Raw genomic sequence first — 18,735 nt, forward strand, 5'->3', positions numbered from 1 at the left:
TGATAAAGTCACCAGGTGGGACCTGTAATATGTAGTAACTTCCAATAGAAACGTTTACACTAGTTCACAAAAAAAAAAAAAAAAAAAAAAAAAAAAAAAAACTGTTAAGGATGGCTTATAAATACATGGTTTCTATTGAAATTGGGTTTCCTGGTGAAGGCTCAGCACTTGTCACTCAAACTGAGGTAGAGTTCCCNAATTTTTCCTTATAGCACAATTTTCTCCACCAAAGATTCAAATTCAATTCCTATTTTCCACCTTCAACAGTGATAAAGTCACCAGGTGGGACCTGAAAAAAAAAAAAAAAAAAAAAAAAAAAAAAAAAAAAAAAAAAAAAAAAAAAAAAAAAAAAAAAAAAAAGTTTTGTACTGTTAAGGATGGCTTATAAATACATGGTTTCTATTGAAATTGGGTTTCCTGGTGAAGGCTCAGCACTTGTCACTCAAACTGAGGTAGAGTTCCCTCTCAGGGTCCTTTATTACAATTAGACCCAATGACCAAGAACTCACGTTAGGGTCACTTCCCAAGATCTCTTTACCTAAAGAGATGCAGGTGAGTGGTGAGGTGAGGTGTAGTTGTGGTTTATTTCTCTTTCACATCAAAGTCCTGAGATGGTCATACATAACTGTCACTTACATCCCATTGTCCAGAACTGAATGATTTGGCTATTCCCAGCTGGGAGAAAGGAAAGGAGATGCAGCCTTGATTCCCGGCAGCCATATGCCCAGAAGAACACTGAGGCTTTTTTGTTTTGTTTTGTTTTTTAAGGAAGTACGTTTAGAAACAATTTCTAATATTTATTTACTTATGAGAGAGCACAAGAGGGGGAGGGGTAGAGAGAGGGGGACAGAGGATCCAAGCAAGCTCTGCGCTGACAGGCTGACAGCAGCAGTGAACCTAATGTGGGGGTCAAACTCACGAACTCTGATATCATGACCTGAGCTGAAGTCGACCCTTAAGCGACTGAGTCACCCAGGCACCCCAACAAAGGCTTTATTAATCGAGAATAACTGACAAGTGGACTTGGGGGAACAACTAGCCATCTCTTTCATGCCCCACACTATGTATTTTAATATTGAATTCATCATCAAATCTGCTGTGCTTAGGATCTGTCATAGGAATTTCTTTAACCCTCGTTGGACGCTCACCCAGACTAATATCATTCATAGTTTTCAAACTATTCGATTTAAGTATTTCTTTAGTTCATGTGGAGAAAAAAAATCAATTGGATGGTACAGAGGAAAAATATAGTATCTCTAAGCATCATGTTACTTAGAGTTTTTAATAAGAAATGCTCATGGTATATGTTAGAAGTCAAGAAAATTATTACATAAATATATTTCACCACAGGGAAATCTCTTATTTAAAGTAACTTATTTATATATTTAGTACTTGTCCCTCATCTTTTTTTCTAATGACTCGCTGCAGGTTCTCAAAATAATATGACATGTTACATTAAAGGGACAGGACTCAGTTAAAAAACAGCTTTGTTTGGGAATTCTAAAACGTGGCCAATTTATTACCATGCCAGAACATTTCAAGGTGTTTCACAAAAGATGTACAATTACTTAGCAATTGTAATGCAATCTGTGGTCCCAAGATAAGGATTGAAAGTAGAAGGAAACAAATGAGTCATTACAACTATTGGCTTCTATTTTGGATAAGATTATAAAGGAATTGTCTGCCTTCAATCTTAGCTGCTTCCTATGTGAATATGCACGAAGAATGTAGGTGTGGTAAATAAAACAGAAGAAGCTATTTTAATACATTTTCATAACATCTTGCACATACTTTTAAAATGAGTTAATTGGACACAATCTGATCAACAAAAAGTTAAACTACATAAAAATCAAAAGGAAAAAAAAGACAGTTCTTCCTCTTTTTGTTAAAATAAATTCCTGATTTGGTGTGTTACAAATTCCTACATACTTGCATTCTACAGATTATGATTTAAATGATCCATATTGAAACTTTCAATATTTAAAATAAGTTTTTCTTTTCCTTTTTGCCCAAGACTACTAGGTACACAATTACTAACACTTCTAGGTCTCTGCACTGTGTGGAAGAGTTGGGGGACAGTGAGATACAGATAAATTTTCTCTTCAAAATTATGTTTTTCTGACCTACTGTAGCCTCAAGCAGAGAGTCATTCTTTGATCCCCATCACCCAATGGGCTCACAGCTTCATCAATGACATCGTGGCTTTCCTGGCCTTTGTATACTTTTGATTTAACTCTGTGTCTTTGGTAAGCATACACAAAAACCCGAAGGAACGCCTTGAAAAGATGACTAATAGAATGGTAAACACAGAGCTGGGATTTCCAGTGAGGGTAGCCTGGGATGACCTTAATCTGATTTCAAACTAGGGATCTCTTGCAGATAATTTGGAAAGTGAAGATTAATAGAAATCACAAGTTCTGTCCTGCTGAATTTGTATATCCAGTGCTCAGTGCTTTTTGTTAGTTATAGTAACAATATCAATAGCTAACATTTATGGAACATTTACTATGTATAGACACTACTGTATGGGCAGTATGCATGCTCTAATTAAGCTCTTATAACAATCTATAGGATAGGAATCATTTTGTTTCCATTTTACTCTTAAAGTAATTGGGCCACAAGAAGATCAAGAATTTTCCCAACATTACACAGCTAACATGTGGCAAAGGGGAGATATCCAAAAGGGGAGAAGTATCTTGGACAGTTGTTAAAGAATCCTCGTGGTCAAAATAAGGTAAAAAGAAGCTGAGCTACCTCCATTCAAGAACTTACAGAAATGGACAAAGAGGAGGTCACCAGTGTTGAAGACCAGTGGGTCTACCCCTTCACGTGCACTACCCAATGTCTGTTTCTGACAGAACTCTATAGCAGGGGAAGGGAAATCTGAAAAAAGATTGACATTGAATTTTCCTCCATCCAGTAAAAAAGAAATCAAGAAGATAAATTTTACTTGGAGAAATAAAAGAAAGTGACATTTCTTACAATGAGAGGATTCAAGTGAAGGTCATATGAACTATAGAGTGGTAGGGTTCCAGGAGACCCCAGCATTCAATATAGCATGGGATGGATAAGGAAATGGGGGCTGTAATGACATGCCCAAGGACTACACATTTCTTTTACTCTTTGCTTTTTTCTTTAGAGAGAGACAGAATATTTGGGCATGTGCACATGTGTGAAAGTGGGGGAAGGGTAAAATGAGAGCTAGAATCTCATGCAGGCTCCACGCTCAGCGCAGAGCCCATGTGGGACTCAGTTCCACTACTGCAAGAGCACGACCTGAGCAAAAATCAAGAACTGGACACCTAACAGACTGAGCCACCCAGGTGCCCGAGAACTATACGTTTCTTACAGAGCCAGGCGCACTGACTTCTGAACTTCCTCCTGGACCATGCAGCCACCACCAAGCTATCTAAGGGTTCATCAGAAATAGACATACCATGAGCTCCACTCTCAAAGCTTCAATGTGTCTGTGGCCAGATTTCTACTTTTGTTTCATTGGAGGTGATGTTAGCAGGTGTTTTTTTTTTTTTTTTTTTAATTATGTCACCAGGGTATGAATATTTTCTCATTAAAACAACTCAAAAGTTATACATAAGCCTCACACATGAAAACAGAGTCTCCCTTTGCCCTCTCCCTCCACGTTTAAGACCCCCCTCAGAGAATGAGGGCAGGAGCTGAGAATCAAGGAACAAGAACCTAGAATTTGTACCTTTATTGAAAGTAGGCCAACTGAAACCTGGATGGAAAAGATATAAACTTACAAAACTGTCAAAGGAATGAACTGGTTTTTATTGTTTGTTTTGCCGTATTGAATCAACTTGTAGGGCAGATTCTTTCTTTGATCTGAAAATTCTGAATAGGCCATTTAATTAAGTGAGAATTAAGCTGATCCCTCATCTGAATAAAAGGTGTTTGAGACGTTGAGCCCCCCAAACTTGAATGTTTTAGTACAAAAAGATTCACACGCAAGGTGGCCTATACAGTGCTTAATGTGCCAGAGTATTATTCTGTTTCAGAGAAATGATTTGTTGTATACATTTACTTGAGAGCTAACTGTCTTAAAAATACCAATTGTTCTTATATGTCAGTGTATACATTTGTTTGCAGGCTTGCTGACAGGAAATTGGGAGCTGAGCTCTGAGAAGTTGAAGAAGGAATTTTCTTTAGAGTCATGGCACATGGCAGTGCTGCATGCAGGCCCCCCGCAAGATGGTTGGCATGTTCCTAACCACTCTCAGCTGGAAGCTCCCTTTGCAGAGGTGAGTGGTACCAATAACAGTGGCCACAGTAAGGTTCCTTTTAGGGGCCATTATGTCAGTGAACATGGACCCACGGAGAAAAGAACTGGTGGACACAGCCTCCGAGAGACCAAGGCAAGCCAAACACACAACAATAAGAAATAATCAAGCCCAGTTTTTAATCACAGATGATTAAAGCTTGCAATATGCCAATTATAATTTATATGAATATATATCTTCCAAAGTTTTGTTTTTTGAAAGGATATACACCAAAACTTAACACGGGTTATCTCTGGACAACAGGATTAAAATGCTTACAAATTCTTTCTGTATATTTTCTATTTTTTCAGCAATATATGTGTACTAGTTGTATAATTTTCTGATGGCTACAAATTATACCAAAGGAGTAAACCAAAAAAAAAGATGTATGCTACATGTCAGTTAAGATGAACACCTGCTCTGTTTTAGGCTTATGTCATAGTTTTTGAAAAGCATGTGAAAACACACATTTTTTTACTTTCTGGAATATCATTTAATAAAATATAATTTCCATTCATTAACGACTAGATTATCTGGAGCAACATTATTTAGGTGTGTACTGATAATTTGGTAAACATAGTCCTTTATAATAGTCACTTGGGGTTTGGTCTGTTTATCTATTCCTAGGGGAAAATGATAGACTCTGATGGGAGAACTTATCCAGCAAATAGGTCTTCAGGCCACTGACAGTACTTGTTTGGTCCTGTTTGCTACACAGCTAACACACCTTCAAGTCTGCCGAACACTTCCATAAAGGATAAACAAGATATCTGTTCTACCTGTTTGCTGTGGCAGAAAAACATGCATCCATGAAATCTGAAAGATAGACCCTTTTATTTAAATACATATAGGGTGATCAAATATTTTTGACCAATTCTAGATATTGGCAGGCTTTTTCCCTCCAAACCTATAGCTTAAAAATAGGAAACTTTACACTTTACATGAGTGAAATGAGTGAATTGTATGTTTTGTGAACTATATCTCAATAAAGCTGTTTTTAAAATTTTTTAATGTTTATTTATTTTTGAGAAAGACATACAGACTGAGTGTGAGCAGGGGAGGGGCAGAGAGAGGAGACAGAATTTGAAGCAGGCTCCGGACTCTGAGCTGTCAGCACACAGCCCAATGTGGGGCTCAAATCCACAAATTCTGAGGTCGTGACATGAGCTAAAGTCGGATGCATAACTGACTGAGCCACCTAGGCACTCCAATAAAGCTGTTTTTAAAAAGAGGAGGCTGGAACACAGAGTGACATACTGGAACAATAAAGAAAACACATTTCCCTGAACTCAGTAATGATTTGTTAAATAAATTAATGAATGAAGATAGTTCAAATAGATCCATTTAATCATTTTGGTTTTTTTTTAAATAAGCATAATATGTATAATTTAGGATATGGAGCATTGGTAAAAATGTAAGAAACTGCTAAACCCCATGCCCTAAACATTAAAAACATTTTTTTTTAATTCTTTTTTTTTTTTTTTTTTTATTTCTAAGAGAGAGAGAGACAGCATGAGCAGGGGAGGGTCAGAGAGAGAGGGAGTCACAGACTGAAACAGGCTCCAGGCTCTGAGCTGGCAGTCAGCACAGAGCCCGAAGCGGGGCCCGAACCCACGAACCGCGAGATCATGACCTAAGCGAAAGTCGGACGCTTAACCGACTAAGCCACTCAGGCGCCCCTAAAAACATTTTTTTAATGTTTATATATTTTTGAGAGGGAGAGAGACAGAGTGTGAGTGGGGGTGAGGCAGAGGGAGAGGGAGACACAGAATCTGAAGCAGGCTCCAGGCTCTGAGCTGTCAGCCCAGAGCCCGATGCCAGGCTCAAACCCGCAAACCATGAGATCATGAACTGAGTGGAAGTCGGAGGCTCAACCAACTGAACCACCCAGGTGCCCCAGGTTACAAACATTTCAAGAAAGTTTACATGTAAACTATAAAATTATAATTGATTTGTAAAATTTGTAACATTTTGAGTACACAGAAAAAATATAGAAGGGAATCAAAGTTCTAGAAATGTAAATATGAATCAAATTAGAAAGGGAGTTTTATGACCAGAGAATGGTATGTGAGGTGGCCAACGTCCAAGATGAGGCCCAAGGATCCCTACCTTCTGATATCCCTACATACCCCACGCCACACCCCACTGTGCCCTCATGGTAGAAGGTTCTGGGTGCCACAGCACATGGCAGAAGTGATGGATTGCCATTTTGGTTTTGTTTGTTTTGTTTTTCAAAGATTTTATTTTTAAGTTATCTCTGCCCCTAAAGTGGGGCTCAAACTCAACTCTGAGATCAAGAATTGCATGCTCTACTGACTGAACCGTCCATGCATACCTGGATTGTCAGTTCTGAGGCTGTCATACAAGACAATGTTGCTTCCATGCCCCCCGGCCCACCAACTCTTTATCTCTCAGGGTGAATGAGCTGCCAGGTCATGAGCGGCCCTGCAGAGACACCCATGTAGTGATGCCTCCTGCTAATAGCCACACAAATGAGCTTAGAAGCAGATCCCTCAATTAGGTCAAGCCTTCGGAGGACTGCAGCCCCAGCTGACAGCTTAAATACAATTCGATGAGACCCTGAGCCAGAACCAGCCAGCAAATCTCCTCCTGGGTTCCTGACTCTCAGAAACTGGGTGCAATAGTAAATGTTTGTTGTTTTAAACTACTAAATTTGGGGTGATTTGATATGCAGCAATAGAAAACTAGTACAAGACAATAAAACAACTGAAGAAAATGTAGAGATCCCAGACTTATGTAACATTATAGGCTTTTCTAGAAAACATGGAACTGATGCAATTCTATAACACCTAGTTTGCTTTAGGCCTTTCATCCTATTAATTCCTTCTTCTCCAAACGTTTTCAACACCTTTGACTGGGAAATTTTACTTTCTTGTGGAAATATATTTCTAGTTGCATAATGAAGGTCCAGAGAAAATTTTAGATTACTTTACGTTGGTCATGATTTTTCTCTATAAATATTAATGTTCTATTCTTAAGTACTACATGTACTTTTCTTATAATAACCATAAAGTGCATTATGTGAGAAATGTGATTTTACATATGTTAATTCTAAAAGAGAACAGCTAACAAATTTTAAAACCTTTTTCCATTATAGAACTTTCTTATTCTTTTTAGGAATTGACAATAGGTAACATTCCAGTTGAATCCAGTGGGAATGCTCATAGAGGAGAGTAGCTCCTTTGTAGACGCCTACCTCACAAACATGGGAGGGGGGTGTTGCCCATGGTCACAGGAAATGAACACAGTCTTAGAAAACACTGTTCTTGGGACACCTGGGTGGCTCAGTCGGTTAAGCGTACAACTTCAGCTCAGGTCATGATCTCACGGTTCGTGGGTTCGAGCACCACGTCAGGCTCTGTGCTGAAAGCTAGCTCAGAGCCTGGAGCCTGTTTCGGATTCTGTATCTCCCTCTCTCTCTGACCTTCCCCTGCTCATGCTGTCTCTCTCTCTCTCTCAGAAATAAGTAAAACATTAAAAAAAAAAAAAAAAAAGAAAAGAAAACGCTATTCTTCTTAAAGAAAGAAAAAAAAGAATTCCCTTTCTTTCACTGGTTTAAATGTGCCAATTTGTTGCAATAAATATCGCTAAATAAAAATGTGTGTGAAGAGTGGTAAGAGTATGATGGTATTCATAGACCACCACCCCATCATTTAGATGGCTATAGCGTGACTCTGGACAGCCGTGCTCATCAAGCACCATCCCCTGGCCTCAGCTGACAGGCCAACGTGAACATCTGTTAATCCTGGAAATCTGAAGTGGAGAATGGTGGGGCCATGTGAAAGGATTGGGAATGACTTCGTCTTTCTCAGGATGGCTGGGCCTCTGCCATACAATCTTGGTTGCTGTGGGTGGCTCTGTTTTTATACATGTGATATGAAGCAGAGGGAGACTTTTGGGTGAGAAGGAGGTAATGAATCACAAATTTAGAGATCAGTATACATAAGAGTCCAAAGAATGTTTCCAGCAACTTTCCTGTCCTTAAGGTCCTCAGGATACTCCTATGTACTTATATATCCCTCCTTTTTTTTTTTTTTTTTTTGGTTAAACGCATTTCTTGAAAATGAGAGTTCTAACACAGAAATAATTTAGTGATATGTTCTATGGATTAATTAAGGAAGTCAAGAAAGATTTAACTAAACAGCTATTGACCACACCATTGAAAATACTAAACATTTAATAGAAAGGGATTAGTACAACTATAATGTACCCAATATGAATCAGGTTGGCAATATTAGAGTAGGATTACCTGTTTATGATACATGTTAATGAAAAAAGCAAGTTTGGGAAGGTTATGTTTTATATGATCACATATTCTTAAATTTGTTAATGTTTATTTTTGAGAGAGAGACACACAGGGAGAACAGGGGAGGGGCAGAGAGAGAGGGAGTCACAGAATCCGAAGCAGGTTCCAGGTTCTGAGCCATCAGCACAGAGCCTGATGCAGGAATCAAACTCACAAACCAAGAGATGACATTTAACTGACTGAGTTACCCAGGCGCCACTCACATATTGTTTTTAATTTTTCAGAATCATTGGATTCTGTGTCTCACTGTCTCTCTCTCTGCCCCTCTCTGCCCCCCTCTCTCAAAAATAAATAAATATTAAAAAAATTGTCTACAAAAATGATATGTAGAACGTTTGTTAGTTTACAAGTTGAGTAAGTAAAACCAAAAGCTGTAAAAGTTATAAAAGAGAGAATCCAGCAGTAGCTTAATATCAGTTAAAAGATAATATAATAATCATGAAAATATGAAACAAAAAACACTCCTGCAAATGAATTATAGTTTATCTCAGTTATATTGTATAGATAAACAACAGCCTTATAACAATTAATTGGATAAACAATATGTGGTTTGTATGGCTCACTTATTCTCTGTGGGCAATTAGCCACTGTCTGAAATCTCACTCATTCAGTAAATGTTTGAGCCAAACCGTAAGTTCAACAGATAGCAAACATATTCTGGAAGGATGATGTATGCTAAACTAAGCACACTGTGATTAACTGTTATTTATGTTTAAAGCAGATCGTTAGGAAGTATAAAAAAGAAAATATTCAACTGAAAAGTAGAAAATGATCAGACTGCATATTGAAACCATGATTTGCAGAAACAGATGATCTAAACCATGACTCCTTCAAATATAAAGCATTAAAATCAAACTTTCTCTAAATACTTGTTTGGCATCTTACCCCTGCTAACCTGTGTTATACCAAAGAACTTCAATCACAAGATGGGGTTGGCACTATTTCAGAAATGCTTTTCAACAGCACAAAAACCTTTTTTTGGAAACTAGGATTAGCTTAACACAAATATGGGTATGCAAAAGTAAGCACTAAGTTATGTCATATTTATTCAAGTGGAATTCTTCCAATGTTTTCTGGAAGAGAAGTACTTTTCAATAATGCCATTCTGTAGACCAACATCTTAGAGAAAGTGCTTATGTGTATTCATCTTTTTTTTTAATGATTATTCTCAAGTGCATAAAAGCCTGATAGTAAGATAAATGTCAGAATTTCTATGTAATTAATAACTGATTTCAATAAAGTTTATTTAAAAATAAAATAAGCTCAGGATATTTTCATGTGAAAGTTAGCTCCACTACCTTTTTTTCCATCTTTTAAATCCTAGAAAAAATTACTTTGTTTGGATCTACAAACTTCTAACTTCTCTCCTCTGGTTCATGCATCGCAAGCATGTCAGAGTAAACTATCTCCACCTACATTACCTGTATAGTAAGCCACTGACATGACTGTCTCCAGCTTTTTACTGCATATTACTGTATATCAGCTATTTCTATCTTAAGCTTCTTCAGTTTGGTCGCTGACTTGATGATCGAATTGAACTGCATGCTCTCTCTGCTCACCCACGAGCACACATAACACTAAACTCTTCTATTTCCTGAGTGCCCAATGTCTGTCAGTTCTTTTTCTTGTTTACCCCTGAAATCTTAAAATTACCTGAAATTTAGTCTATCACCCATTGGTCACCTCTTCATAAAAGTCTTCTCTTAGAAAACTCATTCACTCGCAAGATTTCAACTCTCACTTGATTCTGAAGTTAGTTTCAGGAACTAACTTCTGAAAGCTTAGTTCCTGTTGTCTGCTGGTCAATACCATTAAGTTATGGCCTTATCTAGAATAGAACCCACCATCTTGTCCACCAAGCTGATAGTTCTCATTCTTTATTGCTTTATTACTAAGTTCTGTCAAATCTTTCATAGAGTTTCTGAAATCCATCTCTTGATTTCTGTTTGCAATTACCTTTCTGAGGTTATGGTCTTATTATGATATTGGTTTCTCCCTGCCCCATGTCTGACATTGGGTGTCTCAAAAGAAGATCTAGACATAGCCTTGCATATGGGAGGGCAGTGATCACATGAAGCATGATTGAGAGTCTGGGGGAGTGGGACACAGAAGGAAGGAGAATCAGTTGAAAGGTAATTTATGGAATTGGCCACCACTTTGGGTAACTGATATCAGTTTTCACCAGGATGTTCTAATGACCTTATGAAATGCATCTTTGAAAATCCATGTGGGAGAAGAAAGGAGGAAATATTTACTTATAAGCTCCTGTTTCTCTTTGATTAAAAAATGGCTCTACCAGCAATGACTAGCCTGCACTTTCTGACTACACATGCATAAGTGTATGCAGTTCTCTTGACCTTCACCATGACATTAGAGAAACTCTGGGCCAGAAGTGGTATGTAACTATTTTGAGCTTAGGTGAGTTTTGTCTAGTTGTAAGACATGGGGCAAAGAGTACTGGGCACCTTATAAAACTTACTTGATTTGCTATGTATGTCCCTTATCTCTTTAATGCGATTCTAAATGTCTTAATGGCATAAATCAATTCCGTAAAGAGTTTGACCCACAACTACAATTACTCCTCTGGCTCTATCCCCAGTGATGTGAAAACACTCCCCACTAACTAATTTTAAAGCTTGTATTTTGAATTATTTTCTCGTGATGCTGCTGTGTTCCTATTATCTGGTCTCCTTAAGACAATGGCACATCTATGGAGGAAGTCTGACCAGTTTGCTACATAGTCCCTTGCTACAGAAATAAAGAAAATGAGTAGACTGTCTAAAGTTGGAACACTGGAGTCATTACCCCTCACAGTGCAGCCAACTAACCTAAATTTCCAGAGTATGTTTTGAAATCTTTCACCTATGGATCAAGGTCAAATTGTTCAAGTAACTTAAGGTTGGTTTACATTACATTTTCTTATCGTTAAGTCATACAACCTAGGAAGGCATTTTTAACATACTCTTGAATCTATTCTATCAAGATGGGCTGGAAGAAGTTGGCAGTTGGGTATTCAGTTCAAGTGGTGATGACACTCAAACTATACCTATGTCCTACACAACAATGGTGTTTGTTTATAGAATGTTTTCAAAATAAAGCAGAGATAAAACAAACTCACCTTCTTTATCATTTGGATACAATATAACATCTACAAAATTTATCACGCTCTTTATTTACTGGTCAGTGGTTTTCAAAAGTTGAAGATAAATTAGTAGAATATCTCCTCTAGCAGAAATTTGGGGAGTTTCTTTGACCTGAAATAAATGGCCTTAATGTTTTTAAAAGAGGAAAGTTTGAGAATTTGAAAAATGTACTCATTTACTTAACAAATATTCCTTGAGCATGCTATTGTGAAAAAGCACTATAAGATCATTCATTGCTTTAAAAACTAGTGTCTATTTTTCTGCTTATAAAATACCAGCTATACTCTTGCAAAACAAATAAACAAAATCTCAGAAATATAAAAGTACCTGTTACACTCAATCACTCAAAGATACTGTTAACCTTTGATGAATGTCTCTATTGCTTCTTTGGTGGAATCCACTCAAAAACACTTTCATGGGAACAAATAGGAGGTTAGAAAAATTTAAAAAACATCTCTGTTCAAGTAGATTCTGTTTTCCAGGTACTAGGATTATGTCTTACTCTTCATGGTATCTACCCAAGAACTGACACATATTATATGCTAAAAAAAATGTCCACAGTAGCAGTTACTGAGTCTCATTAAAATCCAGACCAAAACAAAATATATTAATAAGCTCTATTCCTCACAGTGTCTGCTGTTATAAAGATATTGAGAGTGTTCAGTCACATTAACTCTTTCCAGTAGTAAAGGATGTTCACCAACCTTGAATAGAGTTGTTCACTATAAGATGATAAGCTTTGGTGTTTATTTAGGAATGGAATTTGGTGGTACAGGTAATGGAATCTATACTGATGTGGTTGTTGAAAATCAGGAATGTGATATCATTTGGGGCACATATGGTGATGGTGTCAAATTCTTAACATTCTTTTATCTCAACTCAACCAGAGTAAGGTAAAGATTGATTCATCATATCATTGACTCATTTTTCACACATGATAAAAAAGTGACTAAACTGTAAAATTATCATTCTACTATTTCTACCAGAAAGTTCAAGTAATTGGAAAAACAAATCAGGAGACAAAAAAAAAAAAAAAAAAAAGAGTGAGAACAAACTCCATTATTTTTCCTTTGTTTGAGAATTACATGGAGCTTTCCTTCAGAAAAATATGTTTTCTAGCAGTTATTTGTTGTATGCTGGATCTGAACAAGTAGACTGTTTTAATACAGAATATTTTCCTTTTAAACTTAATATTAAAAGGGACATAGTAGGGGTACCTGGCTAGCTCACTCAATAGAATATGCAACTCTTGATCTCAAGGTTGTAAGTTGAGCCCCATATTGGGTGTAGAGATTACTTAAAAATAATTTTTTTTAAGGACATGCTAATCAATTCATGGAGAAGAATACCTTTCCACCTCCCCATCTTTGCACCTTCAGGATATAAAGCAGATATTTCTAATATCTTGAAAAGTGTGGAAATGGGTCCCACATATGTATAATGAAGTTCCTTTTCCCCTTAAAGAAATGAAACTAGTTTTTGTGTTGATTTCGGCTACAGTTTTAATATGTAATCAAGTTTTATTATGAAAGTAGTAAGGAGAACTTTTGAGATGAGAAACAAAGAAGTAGTAGGTCTGACATGGGAGGCCTAGGGGGCAACGGATAGTGGTACCAGTTATTGAAATGGGTGTGTGTGTAGAAACACAGGTTTGGGGGAGCTGGAGAATCAGGAATTCTGTGTTCTTATTTGATGTCTCTGATGACAGAATTCAACCTTGGTCTTTTGTTCCTGGCACTAATTTGTCCCTGAACTTCTGCCTTAGTTCTCCTTCTTATTCTGCTCCAGTATACCATAAGAAGTAAAAACTCCCACTTAGCAGTGCCCAGTTCCCTTACTGGGGTTTGCCATCACCTCTCCCCTAAAATGGCAGGTCAGTAGGGAGGGAGGACCATCATATAGAGACAGCCCATCCAGATGTGACTTCTGTTCTGTCTTCCAAAGCCCGGTCACTGCTTTTTGTAGAACCCATGTTGAGCAGCTTTTATACAGAACCCTCTATATTAAAATGATGGGTCATCAGTCTTTTAGAAGTCATGCTCCTTCCTGACTTGTCTGTCTTGTAAACATTCAGCTTTGTCCCAGCGAGTCCCGAGAAGGCCAATTGTTCAGGTAAAAGGACTAGTTTTCAGACTATTCATCTGTTAGCTGAAGAAAATAAGATGCTATGGGATACAAAGATAGTAGTATAATTCAAAATAATCATCAGGATCTTTAAGATCCCATCAGGCAGAAAAAAACATGTTGTTTTACCTCAATCACTAATTAGTGGCAGTTTTGAATAAGAGGCACCTCTGTTTTAAAATAATGTATCTGAAAACTGAACAAATGCCACTTTTTAAAGTAAGCCTCAAAATGATGAAGGATAGAGTTAGAATTATCAAGTTATTTGAATTGCACAGTTAACCACTGGAATAATTCAAACTAATTGACTCCAAAACCCCTCCATTATCTTGGCAATTTAGAAAAATTAGTGGTTCCTATCCTGAATTACCCATGTAATTATGGTTGTAGACCTGAGCTATTGTCTTTTTATTGTAAATGATGTTCTGATTTGAGTTGGTAGTATCTTAAGTGACATTTTAGGGTTCAGCTTCTTTCCTGGAGGATAGAGAAAATCCAAGGAAGAGGTCTTCTAGAATCCCATGTATTATAACAGATGCCAGACACACATTCCACATCCACAAAGCCCAAGGCAAAAGCTAATAATGTCCATTCTGACATTTCATGCTCAGCATTGTGATTCTCGAGTATGAAACCATTTAGTCAAATGAAAATAAAACTGTTTTTATTTACTATTGTATTGTATTGTATTTTAGATAGAGGGAGAGCTGGTTGGGGAGAGGAGCAGAGGGAAAGACAGAAAAAGAGAGAGAGAATCCCAAGCAGGCTCCTCACTCAGCATGGAGCCTGATAGGTAGCTCCAAGTCACAGCTGTGAGATCATGACCTGATCACTCAGGTGCCCTTATAACTGATTTTAAAATGACTAAGTGGTTTGTTTAACTGAATGTATTGAAATTATTTGTTAATAATCATATTTTCCAAGGCTGCCAAAGTAGTTCTTTCTCACGCATTTTGCCAGGCTATTTTCTCAATGAAATGGATGGATACTGACCTTATTTTACTCAGGTCACCTGTAGAATCAAGTAGGCATTCTTAGTTCTAGAATTCACTTCCCCTGGTGTCCAACAAATGTAAACTTACTACCTTTCAGAGACGGCACTAGTTTTCTCTTGGCAATGCTGAACACAAAAGGAATAATGTTCCATATCAAATGGCCAACTCAATGGTTCTATAAATGCATTTTCATAAGCAAGATCCAGGATATATTTTTAGAAAGTAGTAAATAATTCTATTAATATATTTATAGCAATTTAATATCATAATAAATAAAACATTTATTGACCAATAAAATAGCAATTGCCAATTGAAAGTAGTGAATTAATATGCATGTTTATACTCCACTGCATTTGTATACAGAGCAACTAACATAATTTTATTATGAGTAATGTTTTCCCAAGCAAAGTAAACCAAATATTTATCTGGGGATTTTAGGCAGCAGAAGATAAGTTTGGCAAATTATATGTTTTAAGCAAATTTGAAGAGAAGATATTTATCTCCTGCAAGTGATATAACCTCATATGCAAATCTTCTGACCTATCTTAAATGCATTAGGATTTTGTTCACTCCAGCTTCAGAGAACTTGTGTAAAAGTCCATGATATTATCAAATGGCAAAAAGATGATATCTATTGGTAAATGCATTTTTCCCAGTAACCCACAGTGGCCCTATAAATGCTTGGCATTTATTATTTTTTTTTAATATTTTTTATTTATTTCTAGGAGAGAGAGAGAGACAGCGTGAGCAGGGGAGGGTCAGAGAGAGAGGGAGTCACAGACTCTGAAACAGGCTCCAGGCTCTGAGCTGGCAGTCAGCACAGAGCCCAACGCGGGGCCCGAATCCACGAACCGCGAGATCATGATCTAAGCGAAAGTTGGACGCTTAACCGACTAAGCCACCCAGGCGCCCCAGTGCTTGGCATTTATAAACAACTGATGACATGAGAGGATTACAAAGACAAAGGTATCACTTTAGTGTTTCTCTTCTGAGGAGCAAGAAGCCAAATGAGATGAAGAGGGTATAAATAAAAAACAGCATCATCAACAACAACAATAAAAACACAGACAAAAGAAACCAAACCCAAACAAAACCACCTTGAGTGACATCACAGAATATCCATGAGAAGCCAGGAAGAAGTTAGGAAAACTAGAAAATAAGTTGAGCCATCCAAATTATTTAGAACAATTGCAATGAATTCTAAGGCAAGTTTAATGCTCAGTAAGAAACTGATCTGGAAAAGTTAGGTTGAATATGAGCAAAGAATGACGAATCAACAACTGAATACAAGAAATGCAGATCCGGGAATTAAGCAAATGTGCTGAGATCTATGAAAAGGGTTAACGTTTGTACTAAAAGTCACCATAATTTCCCATGTGCTACTGGTGGCAAAGCAAAATGACTAATATTCAAATATCAATAACCGCAAAATTGTTTTTGGAATGTTGTGCTTCACCAAATTTACCTTCATTATTCTCACAGCAAGCTGTGGGGATCCCCTCAGACCCACAGAGCTGGTATGAAGATTTTAAACCAAAGACATTTGAGATTTAACAGATACAGGAAGAAGGTTTTTTGGAGCGTCTCTTATCTAACTAAAGGCAGAAAATTCTGGGAGCAAGGCTGCCATAAATCCCTTCTCAGGGGAATTTTACTGACTAGAAAAAGGACAGAGAAGAGCACATGCACCTGCATAAACAAACATTAGCATAGACTTTCTTATCTCCCCTTTGTTCCTCTAGAAACCCATCTGTTCTTTCCATAGAAGCCTTTTCTCCCTCCTCCTGTCCCCTTCTTAAGTTAGGTATATAAACCTGTCTTTAGCTGTTATGAGAGTAACATTTTTCTCTTTGTTTCTACTACAAAGGTGAATAAGAGCTGAGTTTTCTCTTGCTAATCTGTATTTTTTCAGTTAAATTCACATGTCCCGGGTTAATGAACACAAGAGGGTAGGTAGAAGAAAAGTTTTTCCTCTGATGAACCAAAAGATGCAAGTAAATCTCATCTTCATTGTAGACATGAGAAAACAGAGAAAATAGGAAAGTTGCCCAAGGTCACTGAACCTGAATAGTCAAGATTCATATACAAGGCTATTAATTTTATACAAGTAAAAGTCATTAAGTTGTTTATAATGGACCTAAAGGCCCTCCCAGCCCATGTGAACTGTCATATCTTTAAAACAATTCTTCCAAGATCCCACCATTACTGTCTTAATTCTGAATTCTTTGGTATTCACCTGGAGGGATGTTATTTGGGTGACTGCAAAGTTTACCCAAATTATTTGATAAAAGCAAAGATAAAAGAAGCATTTAATTTTACTTCCTTCACAAACTGGTTTCTAAGGTTGCTTATGTTTAATCACTGGAAGAAATTCCTTACATACAATTGGAAAACTGACTCAAGGTGAAAGAATCCAGCATGACTAAGACATGCATTTGTCACATGGCGACAATGAGGAAGTTGAACAGACAATACACAGGACCAACACCAGCCAGAGACCAATGTCTCTTAACCCTTAGGTATGCCCAACCTTGCAATGCTGAAGAAACACCCTAGAACAGCTTTAACTAGCAGCTATGAGGGAAAGCAGCCAGCCAGGGTCATGGAGAATCAACTGCAGCTCCCGGGTTAAAGGGGGAGTTGCCTAGGGAGGGGGAAGGGAGGTAGGATGGGGGTGCGAAGATGGAAGCAAGGTCCCTTGCGATGGGCATAGGAAAGCAAACCACCTGCAGAACACTAGAGTAGTTGGCACCAGAGAGCTGTGTTACAAGAAGGCAGATAAATATTACTACCTTCCTTCATTGAAAACAATTAGGATTAACTAATAGGGATAGATTTCCAGGACATTTTTTTTTTTTAAGTCAAGTTATGGAACCAAATGACATTATTTTTGTTTTTCAAAATCCTCAAAGTGATATGTATTTCCTAAGTGTACACAGAAATGTCCATCTGTAAATTCATAGTAAAAGGGCTAGGAGGATTCTTTGGAAGTAAACAAAGACCACTAAGGAAGAAAAATCGGAGGCTCATTAGTGAGGGTTTGCTGGAGTAAGGGAGTCAGCCACCATCACTGATGTCTGGCAGAGACTCAAAGGGAGGCAGTGGTGAAAAGTGGTGGAAAAGATTGTTATAGGGGGGAAAAAAAAGAAGGAAAGCTTCAGGTATGCTGTCATTGGAAATCGTTGGCATGAGAAGCTAAAGATGGGCTAACTAGAAGTGTCCTATGTGATTGGTTGGGAAAGCATATTTGGCTTAAAGCAGACAGAATTTAATTCCAGCAACATCTGATACTAAAAGTTACTATTCACTGTGCCATGCTGGTGCTTACAAAAGTATAATTATTTTAACATTAAAAGAGAGAACAGGTAATAACAGAGAGTCATTACCACTCACAAAAGGTAGGCATAGACATGTTGGATTAGCACAATATTAGCATCTGTTAGTACAATATTAGAATCTCTCTATCAATATTATATTAGAACTCAGAAATAGTTGCTGTTCTTTTTCAAATTAGGTTTATAAAATTATCATAGAATAGTCTTAGATGAATTATCACAGTCTAGTCCTTTGTATTTCCAGAAGAGTAGCTTTGGCTTTTGAAAAAGAGATACCATTTAAAACGCTGTTTTATAACCAATGAGAAAACAGGATAGTATGGAAACCATGTATTTTTCAAATAATTCCTTTCAGGGAACAATCTTTCACCTATATTGCTGATGAAATGGTGTGTACCAATTTCTCTTCTAGGAGATGCTCATGAATTCATTTCCTGTAGATTTAAAGCAGGTTGTGAACCACTTGACTTTTTATTGTGCTAATATAGCTAACCTAACTGTGATCATCTTGTTGACCAAGAGCTTATAAAGGCG

General features: G+C 37.3%; 1 long non-coding RNA gene across 1 annotated transcript in view; it reads right to left on the bottom strand.

Moving 5' to 3' along the window:
- LOC120234748 overlaps window positions 1–18,735 on the bottom strand; it is a 245,290-nt gene that overhangs the window by 203,835 nt on the left and 22,720 nt on the right. The window lies entirely within an intron of this gene.

This window comes from Hyaena hyaena, unplaced genomic scaffold, assembly GCF_003009895.1.
Source record: "Hyaena hyaena isolate Hyena2069 unplaced genomic scaffold, ASM300989v1 scaffold_115, whole genome shotgun sequence".
Taxonomy (NCBI): Eukaryota; Metazoa; Chordata; class Mammalia; order Carnivora; family Hyaenidae; genus Hyaena; species Hyaena hyaena.